The 21,829-nt window shown below is 47.3% G+C and overlaps 1 protein-coding gene across 4 annotated transcripts in view; it reads left to right on the top strand.

Annotated features, from left to right (window-relative positions):
• LOC139759593 (octopamine receptor beta-2R-like) overlaps window positions 1–21,829 on the top strand; it is a 107,571-nt gene that overhangs the window by 77,499 nt on the left and 8,243 nt on the right. For 2 of the 4 annotated variants that reach the window (XM_071681896.1, XM_071681895.1), the window contains exons 2-3: window positions 7,608–7,672; window positions 20,870–20,940. The gene's annotated coding sequence lies outside the window, so the exon portion shown is untranslated. The remainder of the gene's footprint in view (window positions 1–7,607; window positions 7,673–20,869; window positions 20,941–21,829) is intronic. The other 2 variants (XM_071681897.1, XM_071681898.1) reach the window with 1 other exon arrangement.

Raw genomic sequence — 21,829 nt, 5'->3', positions numbered from 1 at the left:
AAAATGCTACCCTAAGAGAGGAAAACTTTCTCCTGTGGCGCTGCACCTCTCATAATGTTGGTAATATGAGCCTCCACGCACCAGACGACACTCACTCACGCCTTGGTGAACTTCTGTCACACACGACACATCACTCACGCCCCAGCGTTTGTCTCTGTCCTATAAACATATCACGACATATCACACCCATATGAGATATGATATAGTGTCGCCGCAATGATTCAAAATCTACATCGAATTATGTCAATAATTTTCGTGGCTGTCCCAGTCTTAGAAGACCGAGGTTGGAGGAGGTTACTCAAGGGTTGATCTGGTCGTTGCTGTAGAGGCTGGTGAGCCAGTAACAAGTTACGTAAATTGTGGCATGGCTCAGACGAAGCTTCCCAGACACTCCACCCTTGAGCATTGTAACCCGTGACCCCCATATAACCCCACAATACGTCACCCTCAACTATCCTGACCTGATGGAATGCAATGGTCACGTCATTGGGTAATCATGACTGAGCCTGCCAGTAGCAGCCGCTCATCACACTTGCCTTCAACAACAACCTCTCATGGACGCACCACCAAGCATGACAAGAGAAGACTATTTCTGCACGCCCTTATTCCCGAGGGATGTCGGCCGCAGCTAAGCAGAGTTGTGTGTAACTATTTGTTGTACAGAAGGGAGGAGAGTAAGGCCGGGGAGTGGTCAACAGACAGATGATACGACAACGAACATATCCGATGAACTGGGTTGGTTAACGGGAGAATCTACTGTCTTGGGACGTCGCGGGACATATCTCCTGCAGGAGGCCCTACACCTGCTCACTCTTCCGACGCATCCCATGGCAGGCGCTGCAGGAGGGACCGAGAAGCCAACACAGTTTCAGTGAATGTAACGTGAGGTGCGATGCACTTTAATAAGCCTCTTTACGGAAAGTTAAAAAAGTAGATGATAAAGCTGATGTTTTGAGGTGAAACAAAATCGCGGCTGACTCTCTCTTTCTCTCTATGCAGTAGCAACCAGCGTAGAGACCGCGTGGGACTGGCTGGCTCGGAGCCCAGCAGGCTTGGGAAAAACTCGCATCCGGGTCGAGTGCTGGTCACGCCACACGGCCGAGCCCAACGCATGAGCACTCGCCACCAACCCTCCCGACCTCGACATCCCTAGCCCCCCACTACAACCCCACAGACAGCCCAAAACCTCGCCCACAACCTGATAAGCAGCACTACCTCCCCATCCATCACCAGAACAGCTGCCAGATCCTCTCGCCACAGCGACCTCTGTAAACTTAGGTCTAGACGAGGCTTACCAGCGGGACAGCCGTAACCTGGTAAAGTTCAACGCTTCTAAAACTTCTTTTCCTGTACTTCTCGGCGTGACCCGCTAGGGAGGGCCCTTCCCGACGGGTTCCAGGGACCCCACGGCACAGGGACCGTCAGCCACCCAAGTTTTGATGTGGGTGAAGACTTCAACGTAATGCTTTACACCTCACACTCGAAGTTCGCCGTAAGAACACACACACATTAAGCTTTGTAAAGACTTGCATTTCTAATAATGTGATGTGATCGCTTTCAAGAGGTTCTCAGGCGCTTTTAACAGATGAGGCGAACTATCAGGTGAGTGGAAGTCTGAAACTCATAGATGTAAAATGATCTTGTAAATAGTGTGTATGTTAGTGTACCGTAGAAACTGCTATACAAACGGGAATTACATCAACAACTATATGAAAAGAAAATAAAGTTACCTAAACTACTTTATGATTAAAGTTGTGGTAAGGACACTGCTCCTCTACTCGCAACACACCAGTGAAAATGTTATTTTTCTCCTACATTTTCTGGGGGAAAATTATGGCGTTTTTTCTGTAGTCGTCTCGGTTCTGGAAGGTACCCAGTATTGTACTGCTTCCACTAAAGGAAGAAAATAACAATTCTGATGACCCAAGACGAGTCCGGAGTGACCCGTGACCCTACCGTCTGACCTCACTTCAAATCAGATCATGCTACTACTGAGGAAAGAGAGAAGCAGGCAGACAGGTAAATAAAAGGAGATCACTTTACTGCTGCAGGAGGTCAGCACACAGCCACCCTGCTGCTGCTGCTGCTGCAGGTCAGCGTAGCAGCGTCTCCTGCTACCAGGGGTCATCTGCCGGTAAAGTGACAGATGACGCCTAAATGCGACACTTCCCATCCGAGGTCACGTTCCTTTAAAAGCTGCCGCCCCGTCACTTTCCCTTGATGGAACAGTCTCTCTCTCTCTCTCTCTCTCTCTCTCTCTCTCTCTCTCTCTCTCTCTCTCCCCACCTTTGATTAGGGTTTACCTCCCCGGTGAATAATTTGATTATGGTGTTGTCGTCTCGATGGTCCAGGGGACCAGACCATATCAGGGGATCCATCACCTAAGCGCCACCAGTCAAGGCACGAGGAAGTCACCCTTATGCCGTAGGGCAATAACTCCTCTGGTTTCGGTGACGGCAGGTGTTGGCGTACGCCTTCCGTCCACATTACGTATCACTGTCGAGGTTCCAATACATGTTCCTCACGAGGAGGAGATGTGAACGAGGCCGTCACCTGCCAAGCCTCCTACAGGTACAGGCGACCAGGCTGCTGCAGGTGCAGGTGGTGGCCAGGCTTAGACTGATACAGAGAGGCCAGGTTACAGGTATGTGAACTATGCACTTGAGGATGGTGGCAGCTTGGGCCACAACAACACTCGCCTGCCAGCCTTCTCTGGTCGCATCTGTACACAGTCGTGTGTGGGTCAGAGCAAGCAAGGGTCGCTCTCGCTCCCACCTGCTAACATCCTTGGGTTGAGCAGCAGTGGTGCCATATCAAGTTCCTCGAACATGAAAACAACGTTAGCATGAGTTTCCTGAACTCATGAATGAGCTTTATTCAGCTGTGGATGTTAGTCTTAAATGTCAGCGTTGACGACTCTTGATTCATTTTAGTGCCAGACTTTTCTTGCTGATCTTCCTCCTATTTCTGCTCTCACTTCTCTCGTCTCTTAAATCTTCCTCCTTCATCTCCTGAGCGTCGTATCCATCCAGACCGGAGGACCACAAGACTCTCTTTACTCTTAGCCTTTCCTGTGTGTTGACGCCTCTACAGGTGCCACCAGCAACCCGTCCAGGGAGCGGCTTCACATGTGCTTATCACTAATGCCAACAGTTTAGCTCTTCAGCTTTCTTTATCTCTTTAGCAACAGCCTGACACTTTATACGATGTTTCCTAAGACTCTGACTTTATCTATCTCCTTTTCTCCTCTTCCACTCATTCCTTTTCCTTTCTCTCATCCCTAAATCCTCCTATACAAGTCCACCTCACAAGCGACGCTGGTCCAGCAGCCAGCACCTGGCCAATCCTCTTCATCCCTCTTTCACGAAAGTCAATAACTGCAGTATATCAAGGTACACCCTAGCCTCACTATTGTAGTCAATCAGAACTTCCTTTCTCCTCTACCAGTAATTACGTGCCCCCTGGCCTGACCCACCCTCACCAGTTCACGTTTACTACACAAGGAACGCGAACCCTGCACGCTTGCCTTCAGTGACTCTAGTCCTCCCTGGAACCACTACCCAGTGATGTAAATACCAGAAAAGGAAAGAAAATCTATTTCGTCAGTGTTAGCAGGTTCTGTGACGGTCGTTGTGGGTCACAAGCCCTTAGCAACTGGATGACCCAAATTCGATCACGGGAGGATGGAAGCTCCGGTGTTTACTGAGCTAATCATCGTCGGTTCTGAGACCCGGCTGCAGGAGGGGGCTACCACTACCAGGCCAAGATCCACACGGTGACAGCGTGAGTCGTGATCTTAGAATGTCGTGGAAACTTCAAACACTACAGAGAAAAGCGGCAGAATACCGAACGCGCTGGGAGCAATCATTGATCAAACAAACATTCCTGAGGGAACAGTGTAACAGCGAACAATGAGCGAACAAACAACTCAAGTTCCCAACAAGCATCAGTAACTTTACCATCCAAGCAGCTCATCAGGCACCGACCCCACCAGCGAAGTACCCAGCAGCAGTTAATACTGGGATAAACAGTCCACAACCTTTCAGAAAATACAGTTTTCTTGTATTTCTCCTCCGCGCGACAACCTCTTCCCCTTAGAGTCCAACCTTTATATTTCTCGGCTTTTACTTAATCCAAAATAGACTTGAAATCTCGAACTGGCCACTACAGTCGGGTTCTGGCTCTCCTTCCCTTCCGGCTATAAAAATCTTTATCTTGGTATGAGGTCTTCGCGGGCAGAGCCTAGCCGCCCTCATCACGACCTCGGGTGGGCGAGTCTTAAGCCTTCTGGTCTTCTTTTGACATTAAGGTTTTCCCTCAGTGCTTGGCTGTACTGTGGCCCCTCCCTGGTTCACTCTAACTCACTTTCATTCCTAAACTAACTTCCTGGGTTTTTGCGGAGCTTGCCGGAATTCTCCTCTGAGTTGTTGGTTGAGTTTTTCTTAACCTAACCGGTTTTGTCTAAGCCTGCCGGGTCTGCCGCGAGCCGCCCCCTCTCTCTCTCCTTCATCAAAACAGAGTCAGCGAGGGCGGGTCGTGGGCGGTTGACGTCACACGCCTCTGGTTCTTGCGCTCCCTCGCTCCGTCTATCCCACCAAGGGGTGTGCCAGCAAGTGGCTGACGTCGGGTTCCTCTCTATCTATGCTTCCTGCTCCACACAGTCTTTATCATTTATCTTCTTCATCTGTTCCCAAGTTGGATGTCGATGATATGATCCTATCAGATTTTCTCTACTTCCTTATGCCATATTTTTTTTATTAAAGTGTATATTTCTTTTACTGTTAGGAATTCGTACAAATCCAACTAACGAAATTGGGAGTGGCACTCGTGACTGTCAGATGGGACGCTGTAAACGACATCGATTCAGAGTCTATATATCTCAGTTACCGCAGAGGACGTTGGCACTGTCGCCCGGGACCACACTCCCACACACACACACACACACACACACACACACACGCTTCTCTGTGACTGGCGGCAGGAACCGGGAGGTCCGGTAGATGTATCCGGTCGACAGCTTCGGAGTGATGTATCCGGTTGATCAGTCCGGTTTGGTGACTAAAGTAACGCCTGCAAGCCGCCGTTCGTGTCGTGAGCCAGATGGGAAAGGCAACTGCTTCACCTGTTGGTGTGAGACGTGGCCAGCACAGCTCTGGTGGAGTTTGATTTCCTTGGCAACAGATGAAGTCAGTGCTTATAGAAAACATTTTACATATATATATATATATATATATATATATATATATATATATATATATATATATATATATATATCAAGGGAGAGAAGAGAGCGTCAGCAGAAGGGTTGTTTATGATGACGGTATGGCAAGGTTTATGGCTGGGCTGTTTATAAAACACGAGGATGTGTAAAATTAGCACCAGCGGCATCGCAGGGGGTCACCAGCCGACGGCACCGAAGGGGAGGGGGAGGTCACCAGCCGGCGGCACCGCAGGGGATGTCACCAGCCGGCGGCACCGCAGGGGATGTCACCAGCCGGCGGCACCGCAGGGGATGCCACCAGCCGGCGGCACCGCAGGAGTCACCAGCCGACGGCACCGCAGGGGGTGTCACCAGCCGGCGGCACCGCAGGGGATGTCACCAGCCGGCGGCACCGCAGGGGAGGTCACCAGCCGGCGGCACCGCAGCCGGGTAATTTCACGTCAGGGTTGTACACTGTACACTGGTGAGACCTGGAGGTGTCATCCCTGTGGTGCTGAAATGTCAGGATGAAGCCCCTGGTCTGTGTAGGGGAGACCCTGGGGACCCCTGGTCTGCGTGCGGGAGCCCGGGCCGCCCCTGGTCTTTGTGCGTGGCCTCCCCATCACCACAGCCCGGCTCTGCACTCCTCGCCGCTGGTTCTCCGGCTGCGGGAAATGATTTCAATTGTAAATTCATCCTCGTAACTCGCCAACTGTGGTGGAAAGTTTATTGCGATCTCTTATTTTTGCGATGAAGGATGACGCTAGGGAACGGCGGACGAAGTTGGCTACTGTGGATGGTTAGTGTCGTCCTTGCCTCGACAACACACACAGTAACATCCAACACCTCGGGTGTTGTAAGCTCACCACACACACGTCGTACCATCCAACATCCTCGGTGTTGTAAGCTCACGACACACTAGGTGAAGCAAGTCTCCATTTCAAAGAACTGTTGCTCGGTATTTTCAGCGGCGTTGTCCTTTATTTACGCAAAGATTTCCCTTTGTCTGGGTGCGGGGGAAATACGCTGTGTTCGAAATAGATAAAAGCTTCGGAAATCTTGCCAAACAAGAGACTGTATAATGTAGTGTCGTGGCAAGAAAGGAAATCAAAGGTAAAGGCGTATCCGCTCTTATGTGAGGGTGTCGGGCGGCAGGGATGGGAAGAGTGGACTAGATTGCTGCAGAGGAGTCACTAGAGCGAGCGATGGCGATGTCTGGTGGACGGCTGCACTAAACTGATCAAGCTGCACAGCATTCTTCTGCTGCGGTAGTCTGTGTTCTGTCTGAACATGGAATCCTCTCGTGTCGTGGGTCAAGGTCCAGAGGCACCGTCAGTGGCCCCAGTGACCAGCGGTGCTGCTCCTCCACGGCGGAAATATGTAACCAGGGAAGACCTACGGCTGGGGAAGCCCATGGCTGGAGATGCCGACCATTCGGCCCATTGAATTCACCAGGTGTGGCGTCACTGTGGGACACACCTACTGTGGGTTCACTGTGGGACACACCTACTGTGGGTTCACTGTGGGACACACCTACTGTGGGTTCACCGTGGGACACACCTACTGTGGGTTCACTGTGGGACACACTTACTGTGGGTTCACTGTGGGACACACCTACTGTGGGTTCACTGTGGGACACACTTACTGTGGGTTCACTGTGGGACACACCTACTGTGGGGTCACTGTGGGACCCACACCTACTGTGGGGTCACTGTGGGACCCACACCTACTGTGGGGTCACTGTGGGACACACCTACTGTGGAGTCACTGTGGGACACACCTACTGTGGGGTCACTGTGGGTCACACCTACTGTGGAGTCACTGTGGGACACACCTACTGTGGGGTCACTGTGGGACACACCTACTGTGGGTTCACGGTGGGACACACATGGCACTAAGGCAACACTGAGACACACCTAGTGCTAGATCAGCGGACCCACGGTCACATACAACACCAGTAACGTACGTACATCTGGTCTACCTGCTGCTCACACGACCGCCCAGTGAGGTCTTCAGTGGAAGTATAGTCCTGAATCCCTCCGGTGCTGTGATTGCTACCAGCCTCAACTTGCACCGAAAACTGCAAGTTACCGAGGTCTTCCCTAGGCACTGAGTGTTATGAGAATACTCGATGAATGATCCTCTTCCTCACCGTGACGAGAACTGACACTCCGGATGATAAATAGATAAATAAACATCGTGTCTTTCAAAGTGTGACAACAGTTCTGTTACCTGACTAGTTTACTGACAGAGGCAAACAGCTCTTCTCTAAACACAACTCTCTCTCTCTCTCTCTCTCTCTCTCTCTCTCTCTCTCTCTCTCTCTCTCTCTCTCTCTCTCTCTCTCTCTCTCTCTCTGCATGATCAGCGGTGGTAATGATATGTATTTTCTTATGTTTTCTTCCAGGAATGTGTGTTACTGGTTCTGAAACCGAGCCAAGGAGCACAGCGCCTTCTGGAGCAGCTTACCAGGTACTCTCTCTCTCTCTCTCTCTCTCTCTCTCTCTCTCTCTCTCTCTCTCTCTCTCTCTCTCTCTCTCTCTCTCTCTCTCTCTCTCTCTGTATATATATATATATATATATATATATATATATATATATATATATATATCTATATATATATATGTGTGTGTGTGTGTGTGTGTGTGTGTGTGTGTGTGTATGAATATCATTGTATCTATCTACGTATAATCTAGTACATATCACAGCACACATATCAACGGTCATACCTTTACATTTCCCTCAGTACAGGTCTAGCTGTGGACAACAGTACATTCTCCATCACTTAGTTTCATCATTAACGTCCTCACACCAACACCCACTACACAACCTCCACACAGACAATCATACATGAACTCAAACTTCACTGTACTCCGAAACTTAAAAATTTGGATCCAGATAAGTTAGGTATACCTGCGATCAACAACTTGGGTCCAGCGAAGGTGGTGTAGCTACAAGTTAAAGTTGGCGAATCATGATTCACGTTCAGGACGGAACATCAAGACATATCAGACACAGGCTCACTAACACACCTCGGTACCAGCGCACCCTAGCACCAGCACGCCCGGTACCAGCGCTCCCTAGCACCAGCACGCCTGGTACCAGCGCACCCTAGCATCAGCACACCCAGTACCAGCGCTCCCTAGCACCAGCACGCCTGGTACCAGCGCACCCTAGCACCAGCATGCCCGGTACCAGCGCACCCCTACTTGATCTTTGTTTCCGTGTGTGTTCTCAGCAATCAAGGCTCCCCCATTCGTTTATTTGATCGATCCGCTGCTCCTTTACCATAAGAATAATTCTCACATCTTTTCTCATATCACATCATGTCCTCTGGCTGTGGGGTTGCGTGTGTGGTTCGACCTTGCGGCCTTGTGAAGCGACCAGGAGACTGTCATTCAGGCCCTCTGGAGACGCCCCTCGGGAAGGTCCACAGGGTAAGGCCCCCCTGTGAGGAAGCCCTTGTGTGGTATTATTATTGTCTTGGGCATCATGGGGTCAGATCCATGCCAGCAGATACAAGTCCTCTCGGTGTATAGCGGCAGCCTTACCCAACGCCTCGTCCCGATCTTACCAGACTGATCCGCTAGCCGCCATCTCATCCCTTCCTCCCCTGAGCAGGTCTTGCCAGTCTAGCTGCTCTGGACATACGTAACTTTGAACTGCCTGGCGTCACGTTGTTCCCGAAATCAAACGTTCGTGTCGCGAGACCGATAACCCTAGAAATATCGAGTGGACACAAGCTGAAAAGTACGACTTGAACCTTGAAACTTTTAGATATGAAGAGATGTTAAATTCGCCCAGGTGCTACTGCATTTTATGGACGAGGAAGTTAACGAAAGAGTGAACAAACTGCACCAGGAGCGTAAGAATAACAAACACTCTCGTTTCAGCGGACTAACAGCCAATTAACTCTGAGTGTAAATATTTTGTAGTCGTTAAGATATATCCCGGACTGTCTCTACACCAAGCCCATTACCTGGCTCACAGCTTAACTCTTAAGTTTATCTGCGAATCATAATGGGATGTAAACTTTAGAAAAAAAATATTTAGAGGTTCCCGTTATAATTCTTTCCCTCTAGCAGGTGTATGATGCACAGTCGACGGCAGACAGCGATCTGTTGCATCACTAAACGTGTCTTCCTCTTGTTCCTCTTCCTTTAGTAGTCGACACAGCATGAGCCAAATTATCACCCAGTCATTTCCATTTTCGAGTCGAAGGTTAGATGATGAGTGGGAGAAAAATGATTGCTAGAATATGGAACTAGAGCTCTTTATGTGTTTGTAAGTTCAACGTTTGAAGATGGAGAGGTTATAGTGAGAAGGGAAGACAGGAGACGAGGTAAGAGGAGGTCACACAACCACCAATCCTCGTGTGGCTGATCACCACACAAAAGCTATCGGAAGCAACAGGCAGACTCGTGTCGCGGGTCCAGTGCACAGGGGCTGGAACACAAGCAGACTGCTCACAAAAGTAGATATGTGTCCATGTAATGTATGTACATATATCAGGCTCTAGAAGTGAAGACCATTACACAGGCATCAAGATTTACAATTGTACACATTTAGACACTAATACATCTTATTTACCCATTACATGTCCAGGTCTGATGATAGTTTAGTTGATGGATATTTCATTATCTATATGTTAAATCTAAAGTGTTTCGCGAGTTGATAAAACTAAAAGAACGAATCTACGCAAAACGAATTGTGACCGAATGGAAATAATGAAAGAAATGTATAAATTGTAAACAGATACGCATGATTAGAAAAAAGAAATATACAAATCATAAGCAAATACGTACAATGAGAAATGAATATTGTTCCCAACAAGCGTGTATAGCGTACAGACATGGAAGATACACACAGATAATGTTCTGTTTTTCATCGCTGCTGGAAAAATGGTGCTGGAAGGGAAGATCGACTCATTAATACACACTGACCAAAGAAGATTTTTATCATCTGATATTTGCATATAATGACGAAGGGAGAATATGAATCGATGTTTATGACACGACACTCAAGAGAAGAGAACATTCAGATGTGGTAAGTCAGGGAGGTGAGCATGACGGAAGTGCAAAGCGTGAGAAGTGCAGGAGTACAGGAGTGAGGGGCAGGTGGCGGACACACGCACGTACCCAGACCTAGCAAAAACATAAACACAAACAGGGATCATGTACAGTAACAACGACAGGCGACAATGAAACGGATATGTGCTAACAAGCGAGAGTGTAAACAAACAGGTAATTATATCTACCAAAGAGATTATGGTGATTAACGAGTGTTTAGCAACCAACAGGAGGGCAGGTGACCAACAGTAAGGCAGGTGATCAACAGGAGGGCAGGTGACCAACAGTAAGACAGGTGACCAACAGGAGGGCAGGTGACCAACAGGAGGTCGAGTGACCAACAGGAAGGCAGGTGACCAAAACATTACTGTGTTCTCTCACTACAGATCAGGTTGTGCTCGTCCCTTTCTTTAACGTTAAAGATGATGCAGCCATCAACCACTGGCAGGACTAGATGGCACCCAATCACAACACAAGCTGAACAAAGCCACGCCTCTGCCACCCGCCCATATATCCCGCCACGAGTGTAGATCTGGCCGAGACGTCTCCCTTGTGACCTCTTGACTCTTAAGCTCATGTCAAAGTAATCCTCATTTTACTTACTTTCTCCTAAGAGTCTTATCCAAACAAACCTATCTGTGATGGGAAGACATCAGAAAAGGAGAGATAAACAAACGGAGGCGTTGACCACCAACCAACGAGACCAGTATGACACACGACAGACACAGAATGACGTTGCCCTGCGCAGGTCAACAGTCGGAGGTAATGTTGAGGTCACCGTCTTCACGCCAGGACTAACTTGGGTCTCTGACTGGTTTAGTAAGAGACGATTGTATCTTCATGTGATGTAGAGTTCTTTGTTGTGTATACATAATGCATGGTATGTGTGTGTGTAACTCTCTTTGTCAAATGTACATACAAACAGATAGGCAAACAGATATGCAAATATCCACTAGGATACCTCAGTCCTCCACACAACCAAGGCTCGCCTGTCTTTAAATGGTTCGTTGTTTCAGAATTGTTAATGTTCCACACCTTAAGATGTAATGTTACTTTTTCCTTCACTTCTTTCGTCTTGCTTCGCACATTCTTAGATCATTATGTCGATCCACCAAGCAAGTTACTGTACATAATAGTCTTTCCATAGTCCGCCTCTGCTAGTCTTGAAGCCAACCTTTTTGATTCTGCGATGCTCATCTGTCGTCATCAGCTCTCATGTTTTGTAACAGTTTACTCAGATCAGTTAAACTCATATTCTTCTCTTTACCTGATCACTACCCTGTGTGTACCTTGGTTTAAATTGATCACATGGAACGGATCCCTGAGCTGTAGCACCGTGTCTGTGACCTCGACCTTGTGTTCGTGCGTCAGGATTGTCAGTCTTGGCAGCAGATTACGTTTCGTTGTCAGTGTTGCAACCACCAGCCAGCCAAATCCTCTCTCATAAACTCCTTCTCATTGCCTCCCGCACCTGCTCCCACCTGGCACCAGCATAATCAACACCCTCGTCTCACCGACACATCTCCACTGGCAATGTTTTCATCTTTCCCTCCTTATGGAAAATGACCTGGAGAGGAGCATTGTTTACGTTAATTATAGGAGCTCGTTTTCAGTTATGGCAGGCGTGGAAAATAAAGTGAAAGCAGTGTTGAGTTTAATCACATAATTTCCCAGCCCGCTTGCTATGGCGTGGGCAAGACGTTGCAGGCACCCGACAGATCTGAGTGCATGAAGGTACAGAAACGCAGAATAATATAAAACAAGTTAAGGAGGTAGATAGAGGGCGTTATGAATCTAAAGGAGCCGCTGGTTTTAATTTCCGACGCTTGGGAAGTTACCATAAATTGTTCGTAGTGAAAAAGAAAACTATACGAGAAAATAATGTAGGTCAAAGTGTCAAGAATGAAAGTTCTCACAGAAATTGAATTCCAAAATGTGTAGTCACTTGTGTCATAACTGCGCTGGTTGTAAAAGAAAACCGAATATAAGTGTCTCATATCCTGCCTGTATCTTGTGTGTATTAGACAAAGAGGAAGTTGTGGGCGACCGTCTTGTCGTGGGCACCTGGACTGTGTTTTCATTCCCTGGACCTGAACTTCCGTCATAAGTTTCCGGTAAGTTCTCCACTTAGCGCCACATGCATTAACTTTAGCAATCCCTGCAGAGTGGTTCCGGGCCACACCGGCCGCCTCTAACTCAATGATGAGCTGGAAAAGATCGGGGACAGATCTGACAAGAATGATCACGTAAGAAATGCCAAGAAAACCTAAGCTAATGCAAGAAAAAGCAACAGATTAAAGTGAGAGAAAGACGTCGTAACAAAAAGCATACTAAAGAAAACAAACTAAAACTCAAAAAAAATGATGGTGACCGCTGTGTTCTGAATACAACTGAATTCAAACAGCAACAGACCATTGGATCCTAACGAGGCTGTTTGCGGTGGTGGAGGAAAACTGGAAATTGCGGATTATTGCGGTAAGGGCTGGAAACATGCAGATTTTTCAGAGGCAGACCTGCATGTAACTTCTCTGTTGCTATGTTCTGATTCGTAGTTCTGATTCTCCTCTTTCTTCACTCCTGACAATGTATCTGTACACCCCATTTCTATGCCCGCATTAACGTCTTGCTTTGACTCCATCATAGTGTTTCTTCCTCGTCCTTTGCGTCTAAGTGCCCTGCAGAACGACCTGTCGTGACCCCTGTGCTGAGGTCACGTGGGTGAGGAGGCAACACTACCGGGCAGGTGTGTGGCTCCGGGTGACCAGACAGGTGTGTTGGCCTGGGTTACCGCAGGCAATTGTGTGGCCCCAGACGACCAGGTACCTCCTCAACCTCCCCTCTCCGTCATCTCACACATACACACGCCGCCCTCATCCCTACTCACGCGAATAAATAGAAAAATAAACATACACTCATACTGGTAAGGTGATACCTCTTCTTACACACACACACACACACACACACACACACACACACACACACACACACACATCAGATTAGCCTGAAGCCTTGATAGGTCATTACCTACATGCATCTTTTGAAGGAACGGAAATTGGCTTCTCCAAAGCCCCTGTGGACATCAAAGAACCTTGCGACACTCGCTGCCAGGTTAATGTGTCAGAGGAGCCGTTCTGTGAGACGCCAGGCCAGGCGGGAGTCCCCCAGTGTTGTGCACGCAGAGGTCACCTCAAAGTCCGAGATGATTATGATTTCCTCTTTATACCTACAGTGTGGGGGTAACATTATACCTACAGTGTGGGGGTAACATTATACCTACAGTGTGGGGGTAACATTATACCTACAGTGTGGGGGTAACATTATACCTACAGTGTGGGGGTAACATTATACCTACAGTGTGGGGGTAACATTATACCTACAGTGTGGGGGTAACATTATACCTACAGTGTGGGAGGGCAACAATCCCTGATTATAATCTTACGATCTGATCTTATACCTCATTAATGATCATGTTGTGAACACCCTTGATGAGGTCCACACCTTCGTCACCTTCAAGGTCTGTGGCAACCTCCTCGGACACTTCATGCAACACGATATACCACTGAGCCATCTGTGTGGACAACTGATGAACTCCTCCAGGATCACTACACCTATATAAGACTCTTGGCTTTCCTGAAATCCTGACCCTCGTCACCAGTAACATCTTAGGGCAATCGTCACTTAGATTCGATGGAAGAATTAGATTTCCTCCGTAAAGTAAGTGTGGAGGAGGTTAGCCTGATGCTGAGTCGCGAGGGTTGGCAATCCAACGTCCAACACTCATCATTCTCAGATAAAACCTGGGTGCTCTCTCTCTCTCTCTCTCTCTCTCTCTCTCTCTCTCTCTCTCTCTCTCTCTCTCTCTCTCTCTCTCTCTCTCTCTCTCTCTCTCTCTCTCTCTACGCATGCCACCAAACTCCAGATTAAACCTTTAGCTTCTGCCGGTCGTGTTGTTTTCCATCTTCCCGAGTTATTCATAGCAGACACCGTAAAAAGAAAGATCGGAAGAAGTTTTCCCTGACTTGGAAATATATTTGGCTTCGGAGGGGATTTGCAGGAGATTTCATCAGTGGCTGCCAAGTTTTACATCCACTGGTTTAAAAGTTGTGTGTGTTATCTAACCGGGTCGGGACGATCTATATGTTTTGCTCTGGCCCAATAATTGTTTCTGCTTCTAAACCTTCCAATTTCTTTCATACTTTATAAAAACAAATTCTCTATTCTTTCTATGATTGATTTGATGCTGGTGTATAGTGATATTTCTGTTCACAGAGTAGCCGTCATGGTACAGACAAAAACATGGTTGAAAAGGTAACGTGATGGAAATATATAAAAGAGAATACATCTGGGATGAATTGTGAGCTCCAAGAAATCTTTACAGAAAATCCAGCTTGCGCCTTTCTGTTACCCTCAATCATGAACCACTCCCACTGAATGAAAGAACAGCTGCGCACGCTATCACATACGACATTCACATAACATTTACTATCCACATCTCATGTGTCACCACAAAGACAATAAACAAACCAGACAAGAGCAGGGCCTTCTTGGTGACCTGTGCAGTCATCAGTTCCACCCACAACAACACCTCACTGGACTGATCATCCAGTGTCTCAGAGGCAAACAGTATAGAACTGCAAACTGCGCACAATACAGCACTCAGAACGATCACCAGCTGCTTCGTAGTACCCAGAAAATATTCTCATATGAACCACACAATAGAAATACTTCCTGTACAATCCCACTTCAACCTGATAGGCACCCACTTCTAGACAATAGTGCCACCCTCCTCCTATCTAGACCACTTCATGACCATCCACAACAGAGAGTCCCGCCTCTGCCTGAGACCTCAGTCCATATTCACAGCTCTCCTCACCTTCAGTAAACAACATAGGAACGATACAAACTCACAACGTAATGACTCAACGGACAAGCACGTCACACATCCCCGTCAGTGTTCTGGGCATCTCCATCCCTTCACCATCACAAGCATCAGTTCACTATGAGACAGAACCCCTCATTCCCATGAGATACATTTCACACTGAAAACACCAGCGCAAATACCCCTTGCAGACGCCATCAAGACAAACACACTTCATCACACTCTTTGACGTAAAGTTCCGGTCGGTAGACGTGGCCAGTTTCCTGGGTGCTGCTGGAGCCTCATAACAGGAGCTTCTGGGGCAGAATCCCCTATGATATAGATAGACAGATAGATACTGATAGATAGATCCATGTCGAACCCTGGTCCTAAAATCACGAGGTTCATCTGGGGGTGATGGCAACCAGTGCTCGTGATTTAAGAGTCGTCATGCCCTCCTCCCGCACCCACCATACTCAACGTTCATTCCACACACTCCACCACACTCCACCACACTCGCTCATCACCGGCAAATTGTCTCTTAGTATACAAGTAAACTCAGACAGAGAGTATAAATATTTGCAGTGCAAATGAGATGGGTGGATAAGCTGTATGTATTGACTGGTTGGATCAGGTTTCACAATGTTGACCTTGATGATGGTTCGTACTGCAGATACTGGCCTGGGGAGTGTGTGTGTGTGTGTGTGTGTGTGTGTGTGTGTGTGTGTGATGAGTCTGTTGATGATACACACTGCAGATACTGGCTTAGGGAGTGTGTGATAATGCTAATTCTGTTGATGGTACGTACCTCCTGTAGATCAGGACCTGGTGAGTGTGTAGATAGAGACGAAGGTATATTTGCATATTATGTAAACTTTATTTCTTTGTGTTTAGTGCCAGACTGGAGTCTGTGATATCTTCCACACTCCCATCTTCTTTACTCTCACACAACCCTTACCCTTCCACCTTTGTGCTTCACTGTATCATACACATTGCTTCACTGTACCATACACTTTAATGTACGGTACGCATTGCTTCGTTGCATCATACATTTTGCTTCACTGGATCGTTTACTTTCCTTCACCCATCATACACATTGCTTCTCTGAATAACTATAAATGATATTTTTCTGGTGGTTCAGCTCACTTTACTTAGCCATCATATTCCTTAAGGATTTCATGACCATTTGCAGTTTGTTCCCTACCGAGGTACCCAATAACCAATATCCATTTTCCATGATACCTGCATTATAAAGATGTATGTAATGACCAGTCACAATTGTCGATTTCCTCCGATCTTGATGAAAAACACCAGCAAAGTCCCCTCATCCTATGAGGACCTGCATCCTACTGCTTCAGAGATAATCCATGATAATCTTGATTGTTGAAGATGATCCATGATAATATTGATTGTTGGAGAAGATCCCTGATCACCTTGATCGACCATCCTGTAGGACCTGCGTCATGGCCCGCGATGCTCACCTGAGCCTTGTTGTCGACCTTGTGATCCTATACACACTGAGCCACCCGCCCCTCCCAGCCGGGGTAATACCCCACGTCTCCCCCTCCCTCGCTCCGTCTCCCATTACGTCTCCCACATCCTGGCACGGGTGTGCATTTTTTGTTCACGTTTGGACCAGTGTTGCTTCATGGTAAACGCTGGTGGTAAGTAGAGAGGTACCGTCTCTCTGAAGCAAGTCATCTGGGCACCGCATTCATGGGATGGACTGTACCACATCAGTGTGTTAACTTGTGGCATCCGAGATCATGCGTGGGCTGCTCGAGGCCAAGACCTCCACCACTAGAAGAGGTGTACATTGTATAGACGTGTGGGAGGGGAGTCTCTCAGGGTCTCCACCACTCCACCACCTCCTCCTCCTCCTCCTCCTCTTCCTCGACATCGGCTCACCTCCTGCCCTCCAGCGCCTGGGTATGGTGTGATACAACGAGTTGTCTGACCACCTCGCGTGTCATAGCCTCAAGGTAGCCAAGAACCGTACCAAATGTTGATATTGCTGTACACAATGTTGACTCCTCATCCCACAACTTAAGCACTCACGTGTGTATGTTCCCCACTCCGGCTTACACACGAGTGACGCTTCTGGAGGCAATCTATGCTTGCGACAAACCTCAATAGTCGTCATCACAGACGGGAAAACAACAAAAAATGAGAGAAAAAAAAAGAGAAGAATAATTGACGAGATACGAGAGAGGACAAGGTACACGCTGGTCCCCAGGTTGCAATTAGCAGTAAATTTTTCCAACACTCACATGAGAAAATTGGCCTCACTAATGGCAATTTGTCCCTACTGATTTTTCACCAACAACAGCAACGTTTGAAACTGAAGGTCATGGACGTCAGACGAACGATCAAAAACGTTTCTCTGACGTTTGTCTCACATGGTCGTGCCAGGGCACGGTATGTTGTTAATCATCGCCCTTACTATCGTCTGCTGCTGCAGTGTATCCCAAATCTCGTCATCCTTATTCATCGTTATTTGTTGTATCTTTCGTTCATACTCCCTCAAGTGAGCATGGTCAAGAATAACACACACACACACACACACACACAGCATGTAGCATCTGGGAATTTTTACCTGCATCTCTTTCTCAGTCTCCCTCGTTTACTGCCACCGAATGTCAAAACATTGCAGTTCCTCCGTCATATAAGCATCTCGGGCATAATCATATCCTCAAATCTATCCTGGAAACCCTCAAGGAGGCAACAACACGAGATCTGTTTCCAGAAAGCTGGAGGTGTTGTATACGTGAGAAATTATATGTTTTCTTTTAAGCAGTTATAATCACATATATCCCGGGGCTTCATCCACCTCAATACCTAGTAGTGTTCTCTTATATCTGAGGTGGTTCTTCCTCCACATCCTTCTCTCTCTCTCTCTCTCTCTCTCTCTCTCTCTCTCTCTCTCTCTCTCTCTCTCTCTCTCTCTCTCTCTCTCTCTCTCTCTCTCTCACACACACACAGTGGAATCAACAGCTATCCACATTATCGACTCTCTTCGACCACGGGTTTCCATCCACTGTCATGTTGATGTTCACTCCCTCATCTGTAGGTATTACTTCGACCATTACTCTCACAGGCTGCCTGGGGAGTGTCCCCGTCCCTATGGTTTGGAACCACGGGACTTGACTGCTTGCTGCTTCCAAATGTTTGTGTGTGTAGAACAGCCACACGAAGATCGACCGTTTTGATGCCTCTTTCTCTCGAACAGCGAAGCATTGGAATTCCTTTTTCTTTTTGTCTTTCCGTCTTCGTGCAGTATTACCATCTCTAAGAATCAGACCTACCAATACCTAGGAACTCATATCAACATAGTATAAACATCTTTGTCTCGTGCCTTGTCTGAGATAGAGAAAAAAAATAAAAGCACCGAGAGTCAACACAATAGACACTCCCTAGTGACCATTCTTGACCTGGTCCCTAGTGACTGTCCGTGACCTGGTACCTGGTGACCATCCTTGACCTGGTAAGGACAGTGTTTGCTCAAGATGATCCGTTCTTCGAGGAACTGCCTCCCTCTTGCTTCCTTCCATCCTTCATCTTCACAATTCCACTATCAACGCGGGACATATCCTCCCTCACACCCAAGGTCTGGGACATATCCTCCCTCACACCCAAGGTGTCGAGACGTGCCAGAGTGATGGCCAGTGTGGCAGTGATGGACGAGGCACCTACGTACATATAGACAAGTGTAAGATTTTATGGCATGAAGTCCAAGAAGACCAGTAAGAGTTCCTATGAGCGCAGGGTCGCACCATCACCATCATCCGCTCGGTGTAGCCAGGTGGTGTAGATGTAGCCAGGTGGTGTAGATGTAGCCAGGTGGTGTAGATGTCCCCTCTATCACCATGAAAGCCTGGCCAAACCCAGGCAACCAGCTTGGAGAAGTGGGCGTCATGATAGGCGAACCCAGACGCGATGGATTTTGGGAAAGTTTGGGAAGCACTAACTTATCGTCTCACTCACTAAACTAGCTTAACTAACCCAACGTAACCTAACCTAACTTCCCGTAACACCCTAATGTCTGTTCATTATCATAATGCTTTACATCACTACGTCTGAGTTAGTCTCTCCAACCTAGCCTCCCCCCTCCCCATCCCCAGTGCTGATATTCCCCCTACAACCCTCTACCAACGCCCCTCGCCCCCCGAGGTCTCAGCGGAGATACTGTGACTTGTGTGTGTGTGTGTGTGTGTGTGTGTGTGTGTGTGTGTGCGTGTGTGTGTGTGTGTGATGTGCGAGAGTAACGGCATCACAGTACCATCATTCACTTTGCCAGTGATGTTAAGGAGTCATCCAGCACCACAACAAGTAAATGCTTTGCATTATATTCCAAGTATTTCACAACCTCGAGGCGTCAGACTAACTTTATTTTTCCCGCCACCAACGGCAGGTTGTAATGAGACCCGACAGCTGACTGGCATGTTATATGAATTGGAATCCGCTTAACACACTATCCATCTTAAGTAATATTGTCCAACCGTCTACTGTATTTACGTCGGTTCAGGAGTGGCGTAATCCACTTGCAACCACTTGACTGAAACAGCAGCATAACAACTGCTCAGGGAAGGAGGGAGGGAGGATGACACGTAATCGTTCCTCCTACAGGAGATCCGTTCTGACAGTATCAACACCTGTGGATCTGTCTCACAAACCTGGGTCCGATTAGCGGACGAAGATGTTGACAACAGTAGAGTTCGCCTGGGTCAAAGTTTTCTCATTCGGGGGTTAAGTTATTGTGCTCAAGTAACTACGTTACTGTAATCAAAAGCTTATGTTCTCAGATTCAAAATCTACTCAAAGTTATCATGGTCAAAGGCTTGTCGTCGCTTGTCATAGAACTTTAATTATTATGATTTAAGTTACGGAACTCAAGGGTTTAAGTCATCTTATTCAGGTGATGTGTTATCGTATTCAAGAAAATATTTCCATACCCCAGTAATCTTATCGCTTACAAGGGGCTTCAGTCTCGTAGTAAAGTCTAGTTGTCACCTGCAGTGCTTTAAGTTGTTGTACTTAGTGGGTAAAGTTGTCATACTTAAGAGGGTATCATATTCAAGGGTTTGATATATCGTAACCATGAGGTTAAGTTGTCGTATTCAAAGGTTAAAACTATCGCAATGGAGGGGTTAAGTTGCACTTAAAGTCTTATCGTATCTAATGACTAGAATCAATAGTGTGTTCTGATGAGTGGCTGCAGCCGCAGAGCTCTTGCTGTGTAAATTGTTTTCATTAGTTAAGCACAGTGGTACCGGCTTGACCTTTGGCTGAAGATACTGCCCGAGGCACATGAACCAGCTGGGTCTGGGTAGCTTAAAGTGACCCATTGATAAGAGTTAACCTTCGGAATGATTTCGTTAGCTTTCTTGGGTTTCTATCATAGAAAACTCTTGATAAAAGGAGAAGATATTAACATGAGAAAACTCAGTATCAGTTTCTGACAAATGAATTTCTTATAAAACAAATGAAAATCGACCACTAGACACGAGCAAACGTTCGATTTCAAGCGATGATGAGCCGTTGGCTGCAAACAATTCGCACCATTTAGAATCATTATAGACCATCATTGTACGCAAGGCTGAGGACATTTCACTACTGAGCTTCGTCATGAGTTCGTGTACTGAGAGAGTTTCAGTAATGATAGTTGTGTGTGTGTGAGAAACAATGTCTGTCGGCTGCTGTTGCAGATGGTGTTGTGGTCTGACGTGTCTTGTCTTCCTGCAGGAGGTGATGGCGGAGCCCAAGTGGCAAGCAGGAGGCGGGACGACTTCGCCTGCCGGATACTGACCACCTAGGTGAGTCCCAGGCACGCCGTGGCCGCCTCCAGTCCATTACAGTTTGTGAGTTTGACACAGCGCACCTCCCTCTGTGTCTGATTGCACTAGTGTTAGTCTTCACCCTTCACCATTGTTGGTCTTCAACCAACCTATCTTTTCTTTATGTCCCTCACTTATAACTACGCCAGAACCAGTTTCCATGAAAGACTCTCAGTGTTACCCATGACCTTTCTGAAGGCTCCTGCTGCCCAAGGATGCGCTACATCCAATACCAGGGAAATATAGACTCCTTTGTTGTAGGAAACTCTTTGACGAGACTGAAATCTCTAGCGATACAGCCTCGTATAAAATGACTTCTCACTCGCGGTGTAAAGTCAAGCAGGCGAAGTTCAGTAACACTCACCCTGAGCGTGTGTGTATAATATATATATTCCTATGAGTCCACGGGGCAAATGAAACACGAAAAGTTCCCAAGTGCAATTTCGTGTAATAATCACATCATCAGGGGAGACACAAGAGAGAAATATAACAGTCAGTTGATATACATCGAAGAGACGAAGCTAGGACGCCATTTGGTAAACATGTGATTGTCCAAAACATACAACGTTGTATGTAGTGTATCATTGCAGCTCGTTGTCGGAGGGTGGTGTCTGGCCTCAGCGTCCTGTCTGCACACACGGTTCCCAGAACTCGTTAACAAAAATAAAAGAAACTTGCCGGCTGAGCTAAGCATATCCGTTATTGGTGCGTTTAAAGTACGCAGCTGTGTTGCCAAATCAATAACCCCACACGCGCTTAAAGGGACCAAATGAATGCAGTTATCATGAAGGCGATCACATTGCGTTCCATCATTCTACCGCAGAACGGAATTACTTCGAAGCGAACTGAAAACCACCACTCATTCCAC

The sequence above is a fragment of the Panulirus ornatus genome, chromosome 33 (genome assembly GCF_036320965.1).
Source record: "Panulirus ornatus isolate Po-2019 chromosome 33, ASM3632096v1, whole genome shotgun sequence".
In the NCBI taxonomy this organism is placed as follows: Eukaryota; Metazoa; Arthropoda; class Malacostraca; order Decapoda; family Palinuridae; genus Panulirus; species Panulirus ornatus.
The sequence above is the reverse complement of the archived record's forward strand: the minus strand, read 5'-3'. Positions and strand labels throughout refer to the sequence as shown.